General features: G+C 33.6%; 1 long non-coding RNA gene across 1 annotated transcript; it reads left to right on the top strand.

Moving 5' to 3' along the window:
* Nucleotides 1-2,319: 2,319 nt before the first annotated feature.
* Nucleotides 2,320-12,871, top strand: LOC107879654. The gene is made up of 5 exons (XR_001677046.2): nt 2,320-2,467; nt 5,186-5,257; nt 12,064-12,134; nt 12,253-12,627; nt 12,774-12,871. It is a non-coding gene; the product is annotated as an uncharacterized LOC107879654 (long non-coding RNA).
* Nucleotides 12,872-17,466: the final 4,595 nt, after the last annotated feature.

Here is a 17,466-nt window from a genome sequence, read left to right as displayed (position 1 = left end):
ACCACGTCGTGCCGTCAACCAAAATTCCAATTGTCTTTTTCCAGTATCCTGTCGCGATAATGGCGCATCGCGCCAAGGGTGAATTTTAAAATACAAAGGGCACCGTGATTCCTCTGCATCACGCCAATACCTCAGTTTTTCGTTGTCCGATTCTAGTGACACGATGCGATAGCACCGTGTCGTGCTAAGGCCAAAAATTGGGTATTTTTCTAGTTTTATGATTTAAAATTTCAGGGGCCGTTTGGTCTTTTCCCATGACCTCAAATCCACCTAAACATGAGATTTGACCCTAGGAGAGCATTATTTGTTCAATTTGTCATTATTCTCTCAAATTAAAATCAACTCTGTTCAAGAACAAGAAACCCTAGCTCTCAAGAATCAAGGCCAAATCTCAAGAACTCACCATCAATCCTTCGAAATTCATTATCCCAGATGTGTTAGATGTTCATCCATGCATCCCTTTTATTCATGGAGTTCAAGTATCCTATTTAAATTATAAGATTTTGTTCTTTTCAAGTTAATTGATTTTAAATTGTGATTTCACCCATAAATCTCCATGTACTATTGATTTTATACCATAATTCAATGAAATTATTATTGTTATTCAATCCTCCATGTTTTAATATTATTATTTACTAAATTAAACCATGATTTAATACTATTATATCGAATTCATGCTATTTCTATAAGTTTCATGACATTCCTATGATTGTAGTAAACCATGAACTACAAGTGTTTCATAAAATTCCTACAAAAGTGATTGATTTAATAAAAGTCTTCATTGCTTTGTCCCCCAAGCTTTAGTGTCATTTTACCATTGTTGTCTTGAGTCCTGGGGGTATTGAATACCCGAAAACTATAGTTGTTTATTTAATCTAGTTGAATACCCTAAAACTATAGTTGTTTATTTAATCTAGTCTCCGCACATTACAGAATAGTCTTCAAAATATACTATAAGCATTATCAGAATAGTCAGTTATCAGTTAGTTAAACTCAGAACAGTCTAGTATTTCATTGTCTTTCAGTTGGGAGTAGGATTTAGCATCGACCGAGTGTTGGGATGGCGGCTTTCCCATCAGATAGGAAGAGTCATTAGTAGAAGCCCCTATACTTCAAAACTACGTAGCCACCGTAGGATATGAGAAGTCACCCTTCAGATTAGGCTTGACTATCTCGCAGGGCTCACCCATCAGTTTAGGATTGACACCCTTAGTCCTTTGGACATTATATCAGTTTAGTGGATCCACACAGCCAGCGTTAATACTTGTGGCACGGTATTAATACCCTTCCAACTAGGATTACAGGTTGGACGTCAATTAGATTAAATTGGAGAATGTCGGTTAGATGATACCTCCCACAGTCTCAGATATAGTTTTAGTTACAGTCCCAGTTCAGTTATTCAGTCTTAGTGTTGTTTGACCAAAGCATACAAATTTCAGTTATTTCAGTATTTCAGTTTATAGATTTTACTCAGTTCATGTTATATGCTTGGTCATGCATCCTCAGTATCTACAGATTTTCACATATCTTTAGTATTTACAGATTTTCAATCATACTTAGTATTTATAGATTTCCATATATTCCAGTACCTACAGATTTTATGCTCTCTATTTAGTACTCCATGCTTTATATGAATATTCAGTTAAATATTAGTTCGGTTCATGAAACTATACATATCAGCCTACCTCATTTATCATACTAGTACATTCAAAGTATTGATCGCATACCTTTTCTTTTGTGCTATGGTGTATGATATCATAGGTTCTGACGCTCAGTTCCTGGCTCGTGATTAGACTTATCAGATCCTCAGCAGTAGAAGTGGTGAGTCCTCATACATCGAGGACAGGCTTACTTTATTTCATGTCCCAGTTTAGTAGTTAGTGGGAATTAGTTGGAGCCTGTCCTATCAACTCCTAGTCATTCAGTTTTAGAGGCTTATCAAACATTAGAGTCAGTTATTCAGTATTCACTACAAGAAAATATATAATTGGAAACAATATTTTTTACAACAAAAATAATATTATTGGTAAATATCAAGAAATGACAACAACCTCATTTAATTGAGGGTACAACATAAAACCTTTAGCCATAAGTTTTTTCTTGTTGGCAAATATTCTAATCTTGTTGCCATAGATTATGGGAAAAATAATTAATTTAAATTATAGATAATTTGGCAACAATATACTTCTGTTGTTGCCAAAAATATTTACATTGTTGGTAAAACTTAAATTTTGTCAACAAAATCATTTGTTTTATTGTATAAAATTAATTATCAATTATTTTCCATATTTTAGCTAGTAATAACATGGCAATGTTTCCTTCCAACTCCCAATTTTTCGTCAAAATCACTTTTATCCCAAAACCCTTTAGCGGTTTAGCGGCTCCTCATCACACTTCAGGTTCAAGCAAAGCTTTCAAGAGTTATTGAGTTTCTAGAGCTTTCTCAACCCAGACCTAGGCTTGGAAGGTAATTAGTTTCTTCCCTTTAATTTCAGTAGTTTTAAGTTTAGGATTTTAATTTCTCATGTAAGCATACACATAGTTTGTTAGATTTGCAATTATTTTTGGTACAAATGGAATAGTTTGTTATATTTACAATTATTTTGGGTACAAATGGATTCTTCAGTTGTGCAATTAACTTCATTAGTTAACTATCAAATCTGAGGATCCCTATTTAGTTAAGAGACTAGACATTTTCTATTTCGTCAAAGTAAAATTAGGGCTTGAACTTTAAGTTGGTGTTTGGCCATGAAAATTATAATTTTTTTGGAGTTGGAGTTGTGTTTGCCCATGAATATAAATTGGGGTTGTTTTTGAGTAGTTAGTTATAACACACTTATATGTGGTTTATGTAAGCATTCGAAGGTTGATGAAGTGGAGTCTTACTTGCATAAAATGGTGAAGTATGGGTTAGACCCTGATGTGTTCATGTTAACACAATTATTGGCGTGTGTTGGAAGTTGGGTATGGTGCAGAAAGCGGATGTAATCCTTAATAATGCAGTTTTTAAAGGTTCTGTTCCTGATGAGCTTACTTTTTGCTTGCTTATTTATGGATTATGTAAGGATGGTGACATCGACAGAGCCAAGAATTTGTTTCAGGAAGATAACAAGTGGGAAAGCCTTAACTTAAATGTGTTAAATTTGGATACCAATATGACTAAAAATATGAGCAAGAATGATATTATAGATAGCATTTACAATGCAAATTCAGTTTATCTTAAACCCAATTTTAACAGCTTGGGAAATTCTTCCTTAAACAACCTCAACACTAGCATCTATACCAAGGAACCTGTCAATAATAACAATAACAACAGTGAGAGCACCAATGGAAATAAATCCACTGACAAAAGGTTTAAGACTCTGCCTATTGCTAATACACTACTGAAGAATGAGGTTCTTGGTGGATATATATTTGTTTGTAAAAATGACTTTCACTTGTATTCACTTTTTCAAATCCAACTCAAAGTTGTATTTGAGATTCTTATGGCCAAATGCCATACTTCTACTGTTTACCTCTTTCTAACGATTGAATGTTGTCACAACTAACACCACTTTAACAAAATCCTTTAGTCTTTTTTAATGTTCAGCTCATTACAAATTGTAATGTAATTCTACAGTAATATAACTTGTTACATTTCTTAATCATTATTTATAGTTATTATTTGTGTATTATAAGTTCTATTCTGCTAATTAATACAATATTACTGTATACATTATAGTTTTTGTAATAATCTGTTATGCACTAAAGTCCATACTAGTTACCCACTCGTATGTTTCAATACTAACTCATAATATGTTCCAACACACACTCTTATTGCCATTTCTTGTGATGTAATGCCATTATATGTAAGTATGTTGTAGTAATGTTGCCTTATATAGTTGTCCAATGCCTATTTCCACCACGTTAATAGTACTACATGTGTCTTTGTTACATTATACTACAACTATATGCATTATTTTGCAACTATACCATTGTATTCTGTCGCCTATGTCTACTACTATCAGTGCCCTTTGTTGGTTATTGTTAAGGTGTCATTTTCCTCGAATTGTGTTGTTATCATGCTATCATTCATTCTATTCTTTCATAAGCACCAATCAACAATTTGAAATGCTTCTACAATATGTGCAATATTATCTATATTAAACTTATTGTATCGCGCACATTACAATGAAACAACACTGTACTACACACATTACTCATCATCCTTCGTACTGTATTGCCTCATATATTTCAACCCTGCTTGTATACCAAACATAAGTCTAATTGTTTACGCCCACCTACACTAACAGTTGTAGCCCATAAATTTGTTGTTGTCTTAAAGCATACTGTAGTACTGTACTACATATTACTCTCTCACAGTGGACCAACATTAATTTCACAACGTGGTGCTATTTAGTTAAATTGTATAAGCCTGGTAACAATACAATCTATAAGTTTCTTGTTTTTTGTATTTTTATATTAGAGTGTCTTGTATTGATTTTAAAACCTGCAATTTGTTTAGTACATCAATAAGTTTCACTTGTCCTTGCAAACACTGCCTCTCTACACTTTTCTAAATATTTCCTATTTTATTATAGTAATTATTGTATATCGTATTGTGTGCACCAGTTACATTATATGCTACCACATGTGTAATTACATAGGCACATCATGTTTGTGTTGTTTTGTGCTATAGAACATACAAAACAGGTAGGGTTCTATTGGCTAAAGGCAATATCATTATGTGTACACTAGTGTTGCATTTGTATCATTTATATTGTCTAGTAAGAACAAGACTACACGCAATTTTACCAAATTGGATTATTTATGAAGAATACAGTGGCGTTCAGAAAGGTTATTTGGTGTGTGTTCATCAAAAGGGGTTAAAAATGAACATCACTGTGGTGAAGTTTATGTGGTGCCCCTTCTTCAAAAAGTTTAAAAATGAACGTCACTATGGTTCAATGTTAACATCCTTAATTGGCAAATTTATGAAATGGGGATTAACTAATTGTCATCACTGGAAATATACTTGTTCTGCAAGCTTAATTCTTCTGTGTCTATAGTTCAAAAAAAGGATTCTCCGATGTCTATTGAATTTAAGATTTTATTTATTTAATTTTGTTAGATTTTTCTTGTTTTAAAGAGTCACTAATCTTGCCTTCCATTCACCTTGGTTGTTCTTTCTAATATGATTATGAAGTTCGAGAAGCGGAGTTTGAGTTAGACGAATCATTTGGCGTTAGAGCTCCTGTTTGTTGCTACAGCATACAAGGTACTAATAACACTTCCTCTTTCTCGTATTTCTTATTCAAGTTGTTACTTGATATTTGATATGTAGGAAGTTCTGAATTAAATACAGTGATAGTATATTATTAGAATTGTTTTCTTAATTGTTTCTGGTTTACAAATTTGGAAAGAGAGATTGGAATTGATATTGCTAGTTGCTTTCTCTTTTAACATGCATTATTCTCTTATACTCTTATGTATTAGAGGTTGTATATGAATGATTTCAGGAGAGGTAAAGGTAGACAAAAGAAGTATTATCTTGCAAACACTTTATGGTCTTTATTTTTTTATATATATAATTTAAAGTCTTTCTCTAACATTTTCTTTCTTTATTTTTTCATTAAGAAAATTTTATATAATTTTATGTTTATTAATATGGAGCTCTCTGTAGGTAAGTATATAATGGAAAAAAGTTGGATGCATATTGGAAATAGGATGTTACCACAACACTTAAATGGTGTGGAACAATTTCTAAACTTTGCATTTTCTAATCTTGAGGTTGGTGTAAGAATTCAATGTCTGTGCACGAAATGTAATAATGTTCTTTGGAACGAGACGAAGTGAGAACAGACTTACATAGATGGGGGACAATCCAAACTTATAAAAGGTGGATTAATCATGATGAGCCAGATTTATCTTCAGATGATAAAACAAATATCAGTGAAGATTCAAATTTAGAACCTGATAATGCTCCCATTTTTGAAATGTTGCATGATATGTATCATGGTGTTCCTAATAGTAATCATGAATTTAATTAGACAACTGATTCAGATCCTGAAGAGCATAATACAGAAGCTGAGAGTTTCTTTAGGTTATTAGAGGATGCACAAAAATAGTTGATCTAAATTGTGAAAATTTCTCCAAACTCTCTTTTATAGTGCAGCTTTTTCAAATGAAGTGTATGCATGGATGGAGTAATACCTCATTTGATTCTTTGTTAAAATTACTGAGTGATTCTTTACCCAAAGAGAATGTGCTTCCGAATTTCATTTATGAAGCTCAAAAGATAATAAAAGATTTGGGTTTAGATTATGTGAAGATAGATGCATGTGTTAATAATTGCATCTTATATAGAAAGGAATATGTTGATCTTACACAATGTCCTAAATCTGGTGAAAAAAATGGACAATAAGAAAAAGAGATGTTAATGATGAGGTTGCTTCAGATAATTTGAATAAGAAAAAAAGGGGTATTCCTAGAAAGATTCTTAGATACTTTCCTATAATACCTAGATTACAACGACTATTTATGATGAAATGAATCACAAAACAAATAAGGTGGCATAAAAATAAATGAATTGATGAAGTGTTAAGACATCCACATGACTCATTGGCATGGCAAAATTTTGATAAAAAACATCCAAATTTTGCTTCAGATCCTCGTAGTGTAAGACTTGGACTTGCTTCCGATGGATTTAATCCTTTTGGTTCAATGAGTAGTTCATATAGCATGTTGCCTATCATCTTTATTCCATATAATCTTCCCTCATGGCTATGCCTGAAACAATCTAGTCTATTATTGTCCTTACTTATTCCTGCACCAAAAAGTCTCGGTATGGATATTGACGTGTATCTCCAACCCTTGATTGATGATTTGAATATCTTATGGGTGAATGGGATTGAGACTTATGATGCTTTTGTGAAACAAAATTTTCAATTACGTGCTTCTTTATTATGGACAATCTATGATTTTCCTGCTTATGGTATTCTGTCTGGTTGGAGCACCAAAGGTAAACTAGCTGGTCCAGTTTTTTATGTATATACTTGTTCAGTTTACTTGAAACATGGTCGAAAGCAATGCTACATGGGTCATCAAAGGTTCTAGGAGATAAATCATCCTTATCGATGGAATAAAATTTATTTTGACAATATAAAGCAAGAAAGACTTACACCACATGCTTTGAGTGGTGAAGATGTGCTTGTGCAACTTAATATTTTTTTACAAAGGTCAGTCTATGGCAGCATAAGAAAAAGAAAATGAGATACTGAAAGATGTGATAATTGGAAAAAGAAAAGTGTATTCTTTGAACTCCCATATTTTCCTTCAAATCTGTTGAGAAATAATTTGGATGTAATGCATGTTGAAAAGAATATTAGTGAAAGTATATTTGGAATGTTGTTGGACATTGAAGGAAAAAATAAGGACACATTGAAATTTTGACTGGACTTACAAGAGATGAAAATTAAAAATTCCCTTCATCCCATAAAAAGTGGGGATAAATACATACTTCCTTCTGCAAGTTATACAATGTCTGAAGCTGAAAGAATTCAATTTTGTCAACTCATCAAAGAAGTTAAGTTTCCTGATGCGTATGCTTCAAACATTATTCGTTGCATCAAGGAAGCTAAAATTCATGGACTTAAAATTCATGATCATTATGTTCTTTTTCAGTGGCTTTTACCACTTATCATCAAAGAAATCTTGCCAAAAGATGCACATGAACCATTAATCAAATTATCACTATTTTTTAGTGCTTTATGTGCTAAAGATTTGCGTGTGGAGAGTTTGGATCAGCTAGATAAAAGCATAAGAATTACATTATGTAAATTAGAGCACGTGTTCTTACCATCGTTCTTTGATGTGATGGTTCATTTGGCAATTCATTTGGCAAACGAGGCTAAGTTGGGTGGTCCTGTGCAATTTCGATGGATGTACTTCATTGAAAGGTTGGCTTATTACTTTTTAAACTATTTTTTTAATTGAAATATGTTAAAATATTAATATATATACTTCATAGATTTTTGCGAACCTTGAAAGGTTATGTACACAACAAATCTCGTGCAGAAGGATCAATTGCTGAAGGTTATCTTGTAGTGGAGTGCGTGATATTCTTCTCTAGATATTTGACTGATATGGAAACGATGCAAAGTCATTAAGATAGAAATTCTGATTCTTTTAGCATAAATCAAAATAGCTTGTCCATATTTAATTATTACAGTAAACCACTATTAGGGGGTTCTTGGACAAAGTTGAGTACTCTTGAAATCAATCAAGCCCACTTTTACATTCTCCAAAATTGTGAGGAAGTCAAACCTTGGATTAGTCATAATGGATATATCTTGAATGGTTCTCGATTTCAAACAGTGGCATCTGTGCTAGGTTTGAAAACTCAAAATAGTGGTGTGATAGTGAAGAGTGATGGACATATAGGAAATATTGATTATTTTGGAAAGATAAAAAGAATTTTAGAGATTCAATATATGAATAATAAATCAGTAATATTATTTCAATGTGATTGGTTTGAAGTTCCTTCTCAAGGTCGTAGCCAAAGTAGAGGTTACAAAAAAGATAAATATGGATTCGTATCTATAGATATAACGCGACTTCATTACACAAGTGATCCATTCATTCTAGGTTCACAGGCTAAGTCAGTATACTATGTTAAACATGGCCAAAGTGAGAAATGGCATGCAGTGATAAGAGTAAGACCATGAAATTTGTTTGATGTTCCCGCACAAGAAGATGAAATAAAATTGTTTCAACTGATTGACTTAGTTGAAAAAAGAGGAGCAAATCCACAAGTGGAGTTGGATAATGATAACATTAAAATACAAAGAGAAGATATTGATGGAGTGAGTGTTGAAGCACCTTCTCTCAATAGTGAGAAAGAAGTAGACTTTGTACGTAGTACGTGTAGTAGGTGTAAATGAGTCTGATCACGAAGACCTGGATAACTTTAGTGACTCTGCTGCAGATGAAGAAACTGAAGAAACTACTGAACATGATGAAGTCAAGGATGATGATTTGATGTGATTTTCAAGTCAATATCGAGATAACTTTTTCTTTATTGAATCTTTTTTTAATTTGAGAACTTGATATTATATAATATATAATATACAACCCTTGGTTTTGCTTTGTCTTTTTTAAAATGAGTGTCCAGGTACTAGGTATCCTACACAATCAAAATAAGGTTTTGCAAAATAAAAGCCTTTTTGAATTTTGTCTTCTTTCCAGGTTCCATGCTCCCTTTTGCAAGATGCTAAATCAATATTAATGGCACATCATAGAGCGGATGGCCTTTACTGTTTCTTTCCATTATTCTTTGAGCAATAGAAACTTAGTAAGAGAGAGAAAACTAAATAAAGCATGTGGCACTAGCTTAGTATATTGAAACATTTTAACTCCCTATCTTTTCCAAATTACACCAAATGGCAAGATTCCATGAACTCTTGAACTCAAGTGTGGCTACGTACAGAAACAACATTGAAGCACCTCTGGTCTCCCGCTCTTTAATCTTTGTATGTTCCTCTCCCTTTATAATGTCCAGTTCAATACCTTTATGTGTTGCTACTTCTGGTTTCCTTGTTCCAAGTGACTTAAGCTTCACATAAGCGGCACTAGTTGAGAGGAAAAAAGGGCATTCTGGTGCACTAAGTTCGTGCTATGTGTGGAGTCCTGTAAAGGGTGGGACCAGTTAAGATTACATGCTAAGTTTTCAATTATATACATTTGGATAATGTGATGATAATCCCTTGCATATTAACTTATATTTTGTCATCTTCTATCAACATCCTTATGTAGTTTGTACTTGCTCCTATCTATATGACCGTGAAGCAATTATCTGGTGGCAGAAGGAAATCATTGAAAGTAACTCTAAAATTTCCTAGGAAACTACATAAAGCACCTATCTTCTTTTGTTCTTTTTTTCTGTTCCTTTTCTTTACTTTTTGATATTTTAATGTATAGGTCATCAGATATGAGTTAAAATATGAATGAATCATTTTTCGTTTCACTTCATCCAAAAATATCATTTTTCATTTCAGTAAACTGTGACACTAGTAGATTTCCCAAGTCATCTGAGCTTCTTTTGTTGTAACATGACATTGTCTTTAGCATGGAGTATACAAATCCCACCGGACAGGAGATGGTATGAAAGTGTATCACCTTGACTTTTTTTCACGTTTTCTCAAAGAGTTTATCTGCTGCAATTCTTGGTTTACTAAGCTAGTGCTACATGCTTTATTTAGTCTTCTCTCCAATATCTTCATCTATGAGCTAGTAATCCCAAGAGTGTCCATAGGGATGACTGTAAGTAGCTTTGGTTGTCACCATTACTCTTTTCCAATGTACAACAACATTATTATTATTAACATTCCCAAATGATCTTTCCAATTTGAAACGTGACAGAGCCACTACTAGCGGTCTTGGTGCAGCAAGCATTATGCTTTATCTCAACTTAGGGAATGCCCCTATTACTACTTCCTACAGAAATGTATGGACACAATACGTTGATGCCCACTACGGTTTTCAAAGGGATGAATGTTTTTTCTTTGGATAATTGCAACTTGATAATTTTATTGAATCTCTTTGTCCATAGAAGTTTTATTTTCCATCTCCTTCTTGATTTCTACTTTTGATTAGTCTTTATTTGTTAAAATTTTTAATATATTGCAGTCAATCATGATGACAAATGTGGATATTTCTAATAATGGTGAAACTACCAATGTATCTGTAATCCCGCCTCCAGATAAATTGATTTATTTATTAAATCATGTCTCTCCAAATCTGTAGTTGTGTTTTATTTATTTATATCTAAATAATTTTATGTACTATTAAATAAAAAAGAGAAAGGGAAGAGGAAAGACAACAGGGCTTTCAACCCAAAAGAAACGCAAGGAAAATGACATTGGAAAGTTGAAGGTGATTATCCTACTAGATCGAACAGTAGTAGTAGGTGCAGGAGCTAAATATTTTATTACCGAGCTCTTAGTGAAGTTCATCATAATTTTAAACATGATGTCTAGAATTGGAAGGGAGTTCCTGATCTGGCGAAAGATAGGATTGTTGCTTATATGCTGGCAATTTACTAGTCCTATTTGTCTAATTAACTAAAATTAGATTTTGGCTTGTGCTGCATATCTAAGATGAAGGTTCAAGAAAGCCATGATGCAAAGACTTTCACCAATTGAAAAATCTCCAAAATTATGAGAAAATTGGTAATGTGAATTTGTTTTTATTGGTTTTGTTGATTAGCTTCAAAGCCCGAAAATTGTTACTTCTAAACTAGATTAAGAGTTGATTCCTTTTGTTGGATATTTACTAAACATATATTCTACATAAATAATAGTGTACTTGTGAAGGTAGGGGTATGGGTAGGGTGGGAGGGTTGGTTTTCTATCTAGACAAAGCAACATTACAAAAGGTATGGTTCAGGAAATACCTTTAAGGTTTAAAATAATCTCCATAGTTGTTGAGTATATTTGCAATGTAAAAACTGATGGTAACCTGTCTTTGATGTTTCCCCACATAAGAAGCACCTAGAGCATAAGATCATCCCTCTTTTTATTAGATTGTCCTAAGTTTGTAGTCTTAATGTTTGATTCTATTTTGAGTGTAGGACACTTTTCATCTTCTGGATACAGAACACAATCGAGATACTATTCTTATAATAGCCAAAAATTTATATTGATATCACCATAGCAGACTTCATGATTATTTCAAGAATTTGCTACAAAAGAAGAAAGTTTGCAAAATATACCTTCAGATGTTAATGAAGTTGAATGGAAATTCTTGGTAGATTATTTCAGCTCTGATGGTTTTAAGGTAAAATTATAAATGATTTAACTTTTTATTTGATTTCTTATACTTAGATGAAAATTAATATTTTTATGCAAATGCAACGTAGAGAATAAGTAAAAGAAATAAAAGTAACAAGGCAAAACAAGAAGTGAATCATATTTGCGCTAGAAAATCCTTCCAAGCAGTGTCTTATGAAGCGGTGATATCTTTATTTATTTTTATCGATTATGATTATATTTTCTTCAATAACATAATTATATTATTTTGATATAGGGACACAAACACTGGAAAAGATCCAAATTATCAAAAACTTTGGGAAATGACTAGATGAAGCCAAATGGACAGTGAGTTACTAATGCTTCAGCTTAAGTGAATGTACACAAACCCTTCTTATTGATATTTATAGAACTAATTTTTTTAATAAATATTGAAAATCAAAGTTGGTTTAACTTTTTTTTGTAGGATAAAGTGAAAGATGTTATTGCTGAAAAAGATCAAGAAATCGAAGAGGACACCGATATGGATCCTACTATCAATGCTGCATTTATGGAAGTTGTGGGAGAAAAATCAAAGTACATTCTTGATCAAGGATCTTGAATTAAGTCAGCAAGTAGGATATCGAGAAATGAAATTCAAGAGCAACTTAAAGCACGCCAAAAGGAAGCGAAAGATGAACGTCATAAATGAGAGAGTGTAGAAAGCAAGCTAATGGAAGTTAAAAATCAGCTTGAAGAGGAATGAAGAAAATGAGAAGTAATGGAAGTTCGTTTAGTGCATGACCAAAAAATGTTAAAAGATAGCGTAATGGCACTAGTTTCTCATATGCAAAGTTCTAAGGTATTTGTTTGGTATACGGTGCTACACTAGTAAATGTTGCATTATTACTTTTATTTTTTCCACTCTTATTCCATCTCTGCCTCTTTTTTGTTCTATTATCCTTTTGTACAACAAACTAAGTTAATTATATGTACTATATTTAACAGAATGGACTTTCGCTTTCGGCTACAATTTTCAATATGATTACAAATTCAACTACTTCATATGAGACAAGTCCTGCAAGTCTTAGGGATGACAACCGGGTAAGTAAACTTATAGATCCTCAAGTTATCTTGAAGTGTAGCGTGTGGGTATTTTTTTAACTGTGCAACATGGTTGAAATGCTCCTGGAGTTTCTTGGTTTCTCTTTAGTTGTGCTTTTAGTGAAAAGTTTGTGTCATTGTGTTGGTCAAGGCTAAAGAAGTCTTATTTTGTACCAAGTATGGCGTTTTCGTAAAGTATAGCATGTGGGTATTTTGTTAACTGTGCAGTGTGATTGAAATGCTATCAGGGGTTTGGTTTTCCCCCATCTTTTTTGTTCTTATGGTGGTAAGTTTTGGGCTTTGTGGTAGTGAAGGTTGTTTAACTTGACATATTTCTTTGACACTAGTAAGCTATATTTAAGCTCTTGCCATTCCATGTATTGTTGGAAAGTTTAGCTCCGTCCAAATGTGAAGGATCTCTCATGTTTTTGGGTGTTACCTTGGCTACTTTCCTTGGTGTAACACCTGGTAACTACTCGAATCTGCATATTGGAATTCTTATCCAATTTATTGTGGCGTTACTGCCACTGGGATTGCTCAGTTATGTGCCTTTGGCTCAACCTACAGCTGAAAAGGGAAGGAAGTGAGGTCAAAGTAAAAGGACGAGAAAATATAAGAGGTTGTTCACAGAGGCGTTCCTTCAGTTCTTGTGATTCAGTTATTTTAGAAGCCCGCTTTGTTTACTTCTTGTAATAAGGATCTGATTGCTTGTTATCAACCTGCTGATCTTGTGCTTATTTTTCTTTATTATTCTCAGTAATACCCTGCATCTGATCTTTATTAAGCACAATGAAATATATTTTTGGTATGTATTTATTTATGACGTATGGTTATGTGTTGGCAAACAGTTGATGAAAGATTTACAAGAAAAGAAAAAACAAAAATCAAAGATGCAAAAAGAACTGGATCACTTAAAAGACAACTTGACTTTTGAGAAGCAAAATTAAGAAGTGGCTGATTGTGATTGTGATATATTCAGATCTTTATGCAATGAAAAAGATGCAGAGCTTCTGGTATTTGTTGAATGTTATTAAATTTTATTTATTAAAGTGAAAATCATTTCATTTTATTGATTCATTCTTGACAGGCTGCTTTAGCAGAGAAGCAAAACTTAGAATTGTGATTTTCAAAGTTGCTAGGTCCTCAAGGTTTGAAAAAAAAATTCAAGAGTTGGTTGAAGCAAATAATCAGGTAGAGCTATGAATTTGACCTCTGTCCAAATTTGTCTGTAATCCGTAAAATACAAACTCATGAATCTTTTACTAGCAGGTCTTAGAAAAGTTTCAAGAAGAGTTGAAAGCTCGATCTATATTGCGTATTGTAGAAGAGACAAAGAAGAGACTTTTGAGTGAAAAAACATCGCTTGAGGAAAAAATTTAAGAGCTAGAGAAGAAGATGAAGATTTAAATCAAGTAACAACACAAGTGCTATCGGAGAAGTTTTTTTTTTTTAATTACTTAGTATCGGATCATAATGATCAATTTATATTTTTTTTTTACAAGTTAAGACATGTAGTACTTAATTTTTTGAAAGTAGAAAATATCTAGTTCATCAATCTTATATATTTTTTGACCTTTGCAAATTATATAATTTTTAGTATTTTTATAAAATTAGATTTATAATGTGTTTTGTGTATGTAGAAACTACTCACAAATTGTTGCTAAAAGTTTATAGAAAATATTTAATTTATTAATAAAAATTATTGTTCCTAAAAAGCTTTCTACCCGCCAACTAACTAATTTTTTGTCAAGTTTTTGCAACAATTAATAATGTTGGTAAAAAAAATTAATTTATCGCAACATTAAATTTTGTTGCAAAATTTTTTATTAGCCTCAATCATACGAATGTAAGACAACAACTTTTTTGGTTGCATTAAGTTATTTTTGGCAATAATATATTTGTTGTTGCAAAAACTTTTTCCATCGATGTTTATTGCAACGACATGCAACAACTTTTTTATTGTTGCCAAAAGTACTTTTGGCAACAACATACGATATATGGCAATAAAAAATTTGTTGGGAAATGCCTTCTTTCTTGTAGTGATTCAGACATTTCAGTTAGTTATCCATTTATCAGTATTTTATCAGCTCAGTCAGTTATTAAAACCTTAGGGTATATCAGTTCTTCCGCAATTATGATATTATTATTCAGTGACATTTCAGTTAGTTATCCAGTTTATTAGTATTTTATCAGATTTAGTCAGTTATTAAAACCTTAGGGCATAAAAGTTGTTCTTCCGTAATTATGATATTATTATTTAGTGGTCATAACAGGTACCAGCTCATGGATTAGCTTGTGGTCCCTCAGGACTGTAAGCATCATGTAACGCCCAGGGTGTACTTTCAGGGCGTTACAAACTTGGTATTAGAGCCAGGTTTTAAAGTATCCTAGGAAGTCTAAAAGCCACGTCATGTAGAGTCTTGTGAATGGATGTGTAGCGCTCCATACTTATGGACAAGAGGCTACAAGGCATTTAGGAGAAAGTTTCCCTTCTTTCAGTATTCATGTCGTGCAAGTGAGCATGAGCTCAAATTAAACTTCTTGTCTAATCTATTTCTTCATTCCGTTTAAAGAACATGCCTCCCAAGAAGAATGGAAGAAGAAAAGAAAACCAGCCAGCCTCTCAGCCCGTCCAGGCAGATCCTTTGGATGAGTATGTCTCTCATGCAGAATTCAGAACTGTATTCACTACTCTAGCGAACTCTGTAGTGGCACAAAATGAACGGCCAGCTGTTGTTCTGGCCAACCTAGTGGCTAATACTGCTGCAACCAGAATTTGAGATTTTACCCGGATGAATTCTCCTTCTTTCATGGGATCCAATTCTAAAGAGGATCTAAAGGAATTCTTTGATATGGTTCAGAAGGTTACGGATACTGTGGGGGTGATATTTAGTCAGAGTGCTAAGTTGGTTGTATGCCAATTAAAGGATGTAGCCTCTACTTGGTTTAAGCAGTGGAAGGTTGATAGTGGTGTAGATGCAGAGCCTATATAATGGGAAGAGTTTACCACATATTTCTTAGATAGATTCTTCCCATTAGAGTTGAGAAAGGCCAAGGTGTTAGAGTTTATTAACTTGAGGCAGGGCAACATGAATGTGAGGGAGTAATCCCTTAAGTTTACTCAGTTATCTAGATATGCTCCTCATATGGTAGCTGATAACAGGTCTAAGATGAGTAAGTTTGTTTTTGGCGTATCTGATAGTGTGGTCAAGAAATGCAGGACCACAATACTAATTAGTGAGATAGACCTATCTTGGCTGATGGTCCATGCTCAATAGATAGAGGAGGAGAAGATTAAAGAGAGTGAGAGGAAACAAGAGAGATAGAATGGGTAGTTTTAACATCAGTTAGCCAAAGTCAGAGGGTGGTAATCGTCCTCAGTTCTATCAAAAGTCTTCAGCCCAAGCACCTTTTTCTGCCAGTTTTCCTATACCCAAATTTAGAAATGACAATACGGATTGAGAGCACCAGGCTCTAAGTCCCAGGTCAGTGTTAGCAGTGCTCGTACAAATCCTCTATGTCAGAAATGTGGCAGACACCATCAGGGTGAATGTAGAGTAGGTAGTGATGTGTATTTTGGGTGTGGCAAACCAACCCATCAGATTTGAGAGTATCAGGTAGTTTCTAAGAAAGGTAGGGATAAGCGCCAACAGGGCCAATCCCATCAGTCATCGTTCTATCCAGCTGCCCAACTCAGTAGGGTGACACTTCCAGTGCTACTAGTGGTCAGCGTCCGAATAGATTATATGTTCTTCAGTCCCACCAAGATTAGGAAAATTCTTTTGACATAGTTACTGGTATGTTGCAGGTCTTTCACTTACATATTTATGCCTTACTAGACCCTGGAGCTTCTCTTTCTTTTGTAACTCCATATATAACTATTAATTTTGGAGTCAGTCCCAAAACTCTAGCAAAGCACTTTTCAGTGTCTGCCCCAGTAGTTGCTTCCATTGAAGCCAGATAAGTATAGAGGAACTCTTTGATTCACAATATCTCAGAAAGTTACTTCAGTTGATCTCGTGGAGTTAGAGATGATGGATTTTGACGTTATTCTCGACATGGATTGGATCCACTCATGCTATGCCTCAGTTGATTGTAGAAATAGAATAGTTCATTTTCAGTTTCCAAATGACCAGTCCTTGAATGAAGGGGTATAACCACAACTCTTAGGGGTTGGTTGATTTGTACCTTAGAGTGAGAAAGATGACATCGAAGCGGTGCATTTACCATCTTGTGTGAGGCAGAGACTCTAACTCAAAAACTTCAACTCTTAAATCAGTTCCATTAGTAAATGAATTCTCAGATATATTTCCTGAAGATCTTCCTAGAGTTTCTCTTGAAAAGGAAATCGACTTCGGAATCTACCTTCTTCCAGATACTCATCCTATATCTATTCTGCCATACAGAATGGCTCCAGCTAAACTCAAGAAGTTAAAAGAATAGTTAAAGGATCTTCTAGATAAGGGATACATTAGACCTAGCGTCTCTCCATGGGGCGCACCTATTCTATTCAAGAGTAAGAAAGATGGTTCTCTCAGAATGTGCATACCCTACCATCAGTTTAATGAAGTCACATTCAAGATAAGTATCCACTTCC

Source organism: Capsicum annuum, chromosome 8 (assembly GCF_002878395.1).
Source record: "Capsicum annuum cultivar UCD-10X-F1 chromosome 8, UCD10Xv1.1, whole genome shotgun sequence".
Taxonomy (NCBI): Eukaryota; Viridiplantae; Streptophyta; class Magnoliopsida; order Solanales; family Solanaceae; genus Capsicum; species Capsicum annuum.
The sequence above is the reverse complement of the archived record's forward strand: the minus strand, read 5'-3'. Positions and strand labels throughout refer to the sequence as shown.